This window comes from Scyliorhinus canicula, chromosome 9, assembly GCF_902713615.1.
Source record: "Scyliorhinus canicula chromosome 9, sScyCan1.1, whole genome shotgun sequence".
NCBI classification, from domain to species: domain Eukaryota; kingdom Metazoa; phylum Chordata; class Chondrichthyes; order Carcharhiniformes; family Scyliorhinidae; genus Scyliorhinus; species Scyliorhinus canicula.
This window is the reverse complement of record NC_052154.1, coordinates 159,870,038-159,878,891: the sequence shown is the minus strand read 5'-3', so window position 1 is coordinate 159,878,891 and position 8,854 is coordinate 159,870,038. Positions and strand designations below refer to the sequence as shown.

Here is an 8,854-nt window from a genome sequence, read left to right as displayed (position 1 = left end):
TTCACCCTATAGATAGCAACCTATAGGGTCCCTGTGGACTGCTGGTAGAGTGCGTGGATCTTTAAGCATTGTTATCATGCTGGTCATGGTCACAATGATTAAGGAAAAGGCTCTGTGGTTGGATTAATTATTTCAAAAGCTTAACCCTCCAGTTATATTTGAGGAGCCATTCACGTGACACTTCAGCCTATTTCTCTTTTCGTCACAGCTCACTTTGTTTTAACAATGCGATTTCAAATTCTTCAACATTATTTGAAAGGTATATAAATCACCTCTGGCTCAGTGTCAGTGCTCCCACCTCTGCAACAGTGACCTCAAGTCACACTCCAGAGATTTGATTGTAAAATCTAGGCAATAGTAAAGTCCTGATGTTGTGGCCAATATTTATTCCTCAACTAACCTCACTTAAAAAAACAGATGCTGGGATTTTCCTTTCGGAGGCCAACAGCATCTGTCAGCTGTGTTTCAGGCTCAATGAGGTGTGTTTGTATCCTGACTGGAAATTTTCAGTTAGCATCAGCAGAATGACATTAATAGGCCCTTTAATGGGCCTAACTGGCTGTCTGCTCACCGCTTGTGGGACTAGGCCGGCAGGCTGGTTGTCAGTGGGAAATAACAGTCCATCTTCCTCCGATTCCCCCCTCCAGTGCCGAATAAAAACTTATCCCCTGCAATTGGCTAATTCTGGAATGATCAATTGATGTATTATATTTAAAGAAGTGATGTGAAGGGTGCTTTTGGGTTTATTGTGATTTATTGTGTTCAGATCTGGTAGATAGTGTTGTTTTGAAGAAGATTTTTCCATTAATATGGCAGACATGCGTTCAATCATATATCAGCCATTACAAACCCATGTTATTGCAGCCTTCCATGCCATCCCCTACCTCTAATGCCATTCCCATCTCATGCGATTTCATTTTTCCAGGTGAACTTTTCTATATCATACCCTTCCTCATGCCATTTCCTGCTCCCACAAATCGATCCTTTGCATGCCATCTCCTTCCCACTTCTCCAATGCCATTGCCATCCATCTTTCCAATGCTATCCTCTCCCTCCCATAACATTGTCATCCCGTCCCTACCCATTCCATCCTTTCTATGCCATAATTCCAATGCCATTCCCCCCCACTTCCATGTCTCCCGTGTCATCCCCATCCCATGTATTCCATCTTTCCAATCCCTTCCTCCATTCCAGCCCCTCACACCCAAGGCATCCTTCTGCCATCACAAGCCATTCCATGCTTTCTATGTAACCCTTCCAATGCTATCCTCTCCATCTCAGCTCTCCAATGCTATCTTGATCCCAAGCCATTCCATCCATTTCATGCCATCCGTTTTGTCAAATCTATCCCATGTATTTATATCAGTAAGTTTGGTGTAGTGTAAACAGTGGGAGGAATATGAATGAAGGCCATTTTCAAAATTCAATTTTGGATTGATTAATTAATGACACTTTCCATTATATGATGAAATATTGAATATCAAGGAGAAGAGCATTGGCTGGTCTAGTAGTACGTAAATTCCAATCCTTTCAACCATGTGCCTAGTAATTACTTCAATGATTATAAAGTTGTAAGTTTATTTATCCATGTTGGTTTGTAGGGTACACATCCCTTCTAACATAACCAATAAAAATCATTAATTGAAATTTATGAATATTCTCAAAGGCAGGAAAGTGCTGTGGCTTTGGGAAAAAATTCTGGAGCTGAAGGGCAGGATTGAAGTTTAACATGACCAACATTGGTATATAGTAAAGTTTGTGCAGTGGTGACTATTTACTGGTTTCTTGGGATTGATCTCCACAGTGAAACACTTTGGCCGGGATTCTCCGGTATCCGGCGGGGCGGGCCGTACCAGCACCGAGGAGTGGCATGAACCACTCCGCCATTGGGCCGCCCGGAGGGTGCGGAATCCTCAGCACATTCAGGGGCTAGGCCGGTGCCGGTGGGGTTGGTGCCGCGCCAACAGGCGCCAAAGGGCCTCCGCTGGCTGGCACGAGTTGGTGCATGTGCGGGAGCGCCAGCGTGCTCTGGCGTGATCCCAGCTCCGAGGTTACAGGAGCGCGACATCGAGGCGCTCCTGGACACAGTAGAGCAGAGGACGGAGGCCCTGTACCCCGGACATGACCGCAGGGTCGCCACATGCCTCAGCCGGTGCCTATGGAGGGAGGTGGCAGAGGCCATCAGCGCTGTGGCTGCAACACCAAGGACAGGCGCCTAGTGCCACAAGAAGGTGAATGATCTTGTCAGGACAGCCAGGGTGAGTACCCCCCACCCCGATGTGCGGCACACCCCCAGGTGCAGCTAACCCTAACCCTAACCCTACCCCTAACCCTAGCCCTAAACTTAGCCCTAGACCCAAGACCGATACAGAGGTCGAGGGCGCACCACCAAGTGAGACCCCTCCGGCCCGTCCTCCTTCCCCCATATTTCCCCCCCCATATCCTTCCTCCCCCATATCCTCCCTCCCCCATATCCATTTATCACCGCCTGCGTGTCTAACCATGTATGCTGTATTGCAGGACCAAACGTCAAGGCACCCGTCCCCACGGATGCCAACCGCCCCCAGGACGATCCAGGGCGGCCACGAGACAGGGAGCGGCCCGACCCCTCTGGCATACAACGTCTGCAGGATGCCCCAGGGCGGCCACGAGACAGGGAGCGGCCCGACCCCTCTGGCATACAATGCCTGCAGGATGCCCCAGGGCAGCCATGAGACAGGGACAGGCCCAGAGCAACACGGAGATGACGCCCCCGTCTCGTGCGAGTGCGGTAACGCAGGCGTGTGACACCCAGCGACGAGGGGAGCAGCCCCAGGCCCCCGGTGCAGCTGAGCCAGGACACCCCTACCCAGGACACCACTACCCAGGACACCCCTAACCAGGACACCCGTATCCAGGGCACCCCTACCCGGGACACTGATACAGATGACACCGACACACATGACACTGACACACGGGGGGGGGGGGGGGGGGGGGGGGGGGGGGGGGGGGGGGGGGGCGGGTGGACAGGAACCATCACCCCAGGGGACCATGGAGTCTGGGTCGGACGATGAGCACAACACAACGCCATTGCTATCTCCAATCGCAGAGACACTCACCTTGGTTGGGCACTTTAGCGATGAGGCTTCTGGTACACTCACTGGTGTGCACAACACAGCCGTACCGGTACAGCAAGTGGATCTAGGAGCAGCTGAGGGGCCGGGAGGTCAGAGGGCATCCTGGTGCAAGCAACCATCTGCCGGTCATGCATGCCGGTCATGCATGCCACCCAGACCGAAACCGCATAGGTGGCATCCGCGGTGGAGGCAATGGGTGTGACGGTGTCAGACATGGGTCGCAGTATGCAAGGCCTGGGGCTTTCCATGCAGGCAGAATCCGTGGCCCAGGACATGGCTACCCTCTCACAGGAAGCCATGAGCCAGAGCCAGCGGCAGGTGGCAGAGGCGCTCCACGCCGTGGCCCAGTCTCAGCAGGCCATGGCCCAGTCTCAGCAGGCCATGGCCCAGTCTCAGCAGGCCATGGCCCAGTCTCAGCAGGCCATGGCCCAGTCTCAGCAGGCCCATGGCCCAGTCTCAGCAGGCCGTGGCCCAGTCTCAGCAGGCCGTGGCCCAGTCCCAGCAGGCCCTGGCCCAGTCTCAGCAGGCCGTGGCCCAGTCTCAGCAGGCCATGGCCCAGTCTCAGCAGGCCCATGGCCCAGTCTCAGCAGGCCATGGCCCAGTCTCAGCAGGCAGTGGCCCAGTCTCAGCAGGCCATGACCCAGTCTCAGCAGGCCATGGCCCAGTCTCAGCAGGCCATGGCCCAGTCTCAGCAGGCAGTGGCCCAGTCTCAGCAGGCAATGGCCCAGTCTCAGCAGGTAGTGGCCCACTCTCAGCAGGCCATGGCCCAGTCTCAGCAGGCCATGGCGCAGTCTCTGCAGGCAGTGGCCCAGTCTCTGCAGGCAGTGGCCCAGTCTCTGCAGGCCATGGCCCAGTCTCAGCAGGCCATGGCCCAGTCTCAGCAGGCCATGGCCCAGTCTCAGCAGGCCATGGCGCAGTCCCAGCTGGCAATGGCCCAGTCTCAGCAGTCCATCGCTGAGGGCACGGCGCCACTGCCCAGGTGCTGGCCAGCGTTGCCCAGGCACAGACAGGGATGGCTAACTCCCTGAGCTCAATAGCTGCAAACTTGCGGACCAGTGTCGATACCAGGGCGTGCCTCCAGGATTGGCAGCACCAGGTGTCGGGGGGGGCGTCGGATGGCCGGTCCGTTCGCACCCCAACCCATGTAGAGGCCCGGGGGCTATCGGGCACCCACCTTCCATCCCAGGTGCATCTGGTGGGCAGCGGGCAAGATAGGCTGGCAGCTCACCATCCCAGTCACCCGAGCCAGAACCTGGCCCATCTAGGCCGGGCCGCCCCAGGAAACGGCCGCCAAAAGGATCCCGAGTCACAGGGCAGGAATCACAGGAGTCCTCCTCCAGTTCTGCTGTACCGTCTGGGGAACCACCTAGACATAGTCATAGGGCCCGTAAGGCCAGAAAGTTAGACACTGAGTAAATTGGCACGGGTGCAGGGCACAGACGGGTTATAGGGGCTAAGGCACGTATATGGACTGCTAGTTATTAAAATCACTTCCACATCTACAGAAGCTGCCTTTGTGCTCTGACCGAAGTGTGCGGGGGTGTGGTGTGCGGTGAGCACCAGTGTGTGTATGAGGGGTGGTATTACGTCGGCCCCAGGTGAGTGTGTCCTCCCTCCCCCTGGGGTCTCTCTTGCCATCACTCCGGTTAGAGGACGGGACCACACGTTGCAGTGTCACGGCCGCATGCAGGGATGGTCCGGGTGGATGGTGGTACTGTGGCCATGGGTCAGACATTGTCCAACGATGTAGAGCCAGGAGCTCCTCGCAGAGTGGGTTGACATCATCCTCCATGGACTGCAATAGACACATTTCCACTGGCGACCGTGTGAGCCCGGCCCGTTGTGCCGCAGGTGAATGTGCAATGGAGGGGTGGTGTGCATGCGGGTGGGGTGGGGGTGATTGGTGGTGGGTGGGTGGGGGGGTGAGTGTGGTTGGTGGTAGGTGGGTGGGGGGGGCAGTGTGGTTGGTGGTGGGTGGGGGGGGGGGTGTTTGAGGGTGTGCAGTCTGTGCCCATACTCGGCGATTCTCACGCCCCCCCTAGGCAGTGAACCGGGCGGCTATCAGCCTGTCCCGTGCCTGCTGGTCCAGCCGGTAACGGTGGGCAACCTCCCGCCCATGTCCAGCCCGTCTGTCCTGATCACTCCCCCCTCCTCTGCCTGCGACACATTGCCCCTCTGCTGGACTATGTTGTGCAGGACACAGCACACCACAACAATGCGGCCGACCCTATCTGGCGGGTACTGGAGGGCCCCTCCAGAGCGGTCCAGGCACCTGAAACACATTTTCAGCAGCCCAAAGCACCTCTCTAACACACCCCTGGTCGCTGAATGGGCATCGTTGTAGCCGTTCTTTGCGCCAGTCTGTGGCCTCCGTGTAGGCGTCATCAGCCACAACCGCAATGTGTAACCCCTGTCGCCCAGCAACCAGCCCCTCAGCCGGCCGGGGTGGGGGGGGGGGCGTCCCTCGAACAGGCCAGGGATATAAGAATGTGCCAATACGAATCAGTCATGTACACTGCCCTGGTTGCAGACCACCTGAATGTTCATGGAATAGGTCCCCTTCCTATTGGTGAACACGACCTTGTTATCTGCAGGTGGCCGCACCGCAACGTCCATCCCATCGATCGCACCCTGGACCATGGGAAACCCGGCCACGGCAGCAAAGCCTACTGCCCAGGCATCCTGGCTGGACCGGTCCATAGGGAACTGGATGTAGCGGTCTGCAATATCATATAGGGCGTCTGTCACTGCCTGGATACACTGGTGCACCGATGTCTGCGAGATTCCGGACAGGTCCCCACTTGGCACCTGGAATGACCCCGTGGCATAATCGTTCAGGGCCACCGTAACCTTGACGGACATGGGGAGAGGGTGCCCTCCCCCAGTGCCACGCGGTGCCAGGTGTGCCATGAGGTGGCAGATGTGTGCCACGGTTTCCCGGCTCATCTGGAGTCATAGAACATAGAACATAGAACATTACAGCGCAGTACAGTCCCTTCGGCCCTCGATGTTGCGCCGACCTGTGAAACCACTCTAAAGCCCATCTACACTATTCCCTTATTATCCATATGTTTGTCCAATGACCATTTAAATGCCCTTAATGTTGGCGAGTCCACTACTGTTGCAGGCAGGGCATTCCACCCCCTTACTACTCTCTGAGTAAAGAAACTAGCTCTGACATCTGTCCTATATCTATCTCCCCTCAATTTAAAGCTATGTCCCCTTGATGGAACCATCAATTCACCAGACACGTGTTTCCGATATGAATCTAGGCTTTAATCAACTTACTGCAGAGCCAGCCAGTTACCCATTGATGAACTCTCAGTGAACTGCAGGCTGACTCTGGACATGGGTATTTATACAGCAGCACTAGGGGGAGGAGTCGTGGGCAGAGCCAAGGGTGGAGCCCTGTAGAAGCTCCTGAGCATTCCCAGAGCTACTCCCCTAGTGGTCGGATAACGCTACTGCGCTTACAAAGACATAGTGTGAATTATCATATTACATTCACCACACCCCTCGTGCTAGCCATCACCGTCCGAGGAAAAAGGCTCTCACTGTCCACCCTATCTAATCCTCTGATCATCTTGTATGCCTCAATTAAGTCACCTCTTAACCTTCTTCTCTCTAACGAAAACAGCCTTAAGTCCCTCAGCCTTTCCTCATAAGGTCTTCCCATACCAGGCAACATCCTGGTAAATCTCCTCTGCACCCTTTCCAATGCTTCCACATCCTTCCTATAATGCGGCGACCAGAATTGCACGCAATACTCCAAATGCAGCCGCAACAGAGTTTTGTACAGCTGCAACATGACCTCATGGCTCCAAAACTCAATCGCTCTACCACTTTTACTCACTTTTCCAACTTCTTCCATCGGGCAGGAGATTCAGAAGTCTGAGAACACGCACAAACAGACTCAAAAACAGCTTCTTCCCCACTGTCACCAGACCCCTAAATGACCCTCTTATTGACTGACCTCATTAACACTACACCCTGTATGCTTCAACCGATGCCAATGCTTATGTAGTTACATTGTATATCTTGTGTTGCCCTACTATGTATTCTCATGTATTTTCTTGTCTTTTCTTGAATTTTGTTTAATTTCCTTTTCTTCCATGTACTGAATTATCTATTGAGCTGCTTGCAGAAAAATACTTTTCACTGTACCTCGGTACATGTGACAATAAACAAATCCAATCCAATCCAAACCAATCCAATAAAAGTTAACACACCGTACGCCTTCTTAACAACCCTATCAACCTGGGTGGCAACTTTCAGCGATCTATGTACATGGACAGCGAGATCTCTCTGCTCATTCACACTACCAAGAATCTTCCCATTAGCCCAGTACTCTGTCTTCCTGTTACTCCTTCCAAAATGAATCACCTCGGGCGGAATTCTCCGACACCCCGCAGAATTATAGAACAGTACAGCACAGAACAGGCCCTTCAGCCCTCGATGTTGTGCCGAGCAATGATCACCCTACTCAAACCCACGTATCCACCCTATACCCGTAACCCAACAACCACCCCCTTAACCTTACTTTTTAGGACACTACGGGCAATTTAGCATGGCCAATCCACCTAACCCGCTCATCTTTGGACTTTTGCAGAGTCGGGGAATCGCCCGGGGCCTTCGTAAACCCCATCCCCGCCGTGGCCGGAATTCTCCGCCAGAGTCAGCGGGCCCCCCGCGGTGATTCTCCGACCCGCGATGGGCCGAAGTCCCGCCGCTGTCATCCCTCTCCCGCCGACGTGGTTTAAACCACCTCTGGTGGCCGCGGGAGCAGGCGCCGCGAGTGGGCCCCGGGGTCCTGGGGGGGGGGGGGGGGGGGCGAGGGGCGATCTGACCCAGGGGGGGTGCCCCCACGGTGGCCTGGCCCGCGATCGGGGCCCACCGATCGGCGGGCGGGCCAGTGCCGTGGGGGCATGGTGAAGACCATGGCGAAGACGGAAGAGACCCCCTCTCCTGCGCATGCGCCGGGATGACGTCAGCAGCCGCTGACGCTCCACCGCATGCGCGGGCTCACGCCGACCGGCGAAGGCCTTTCACCCAGCCCCGATGCCGGTTGGCGGGGCGCCAAAGGCCCTTGCCGCCGGTCGGCGGAGGGGGAGCCACTCCGGTGCGGGCCTAGCCCCTAAAAGTGCGGAGAATTCCGCACCTTTGGGGATGCCTGATGCCACAGTGGTTCTCGCCACTCCGGTACGCCGGGACCCCCAGCCCCTCCGAGTAGGGGAGAATTTCTGCATTAAACTCCATTTGCCACCTCTCAGCCCAGCTCTGCAGCTTATCTATGTCCCTCTGTAACCTGCAACATCCTTCCGCACTGTCCACAACTCCTACCCTTCACAAAACCGTGTTGACTATCCCTAATCAAATTATTCCTTTCTAGATTATTATAAATCCTATCTCTTATAAACCTTCCCAAGACTTTTCCCACAACAGAAGTAAGGCTCACTGGTCTATAGTTACCGGGGTTGTCTCTACTCCCCTTCTTGAACAAGGGCACAACATTTGCTATCCTCCAGTCTTCTGGCACTATTCCAGTAGACAGTGAAGACATAAAGATCAGAGCCAAAGGCTCTGCACTCTCCTCCCTAGCTTCCCAGAGAATCCTAGGATAAATCCCATCCGGCCCAGGCGCTTATCTATTTTCACACTTTCCAGAATTGCTAACACTTCCTCCTTATGAACCTCGAGCCCTTCTAGTCTAGTAGCCTGTATCTCAGTATTCTCCTCGA

General features: G+C 55.0%; 1 protein-coding gene across 1 annotated transcript in view; it reads left to right on the top strand.

Annotated features, from left to right (window-relative positions):
- The window catches only part of LOC119970954 (dentin sialophosphoprotein-like), a 165,850-nt gene that overhangs the window by 12,857 nt on the left and 144,139 nt on the right, over positions 1-8,854 (top strand). The window lies entirely within an intron of this gene.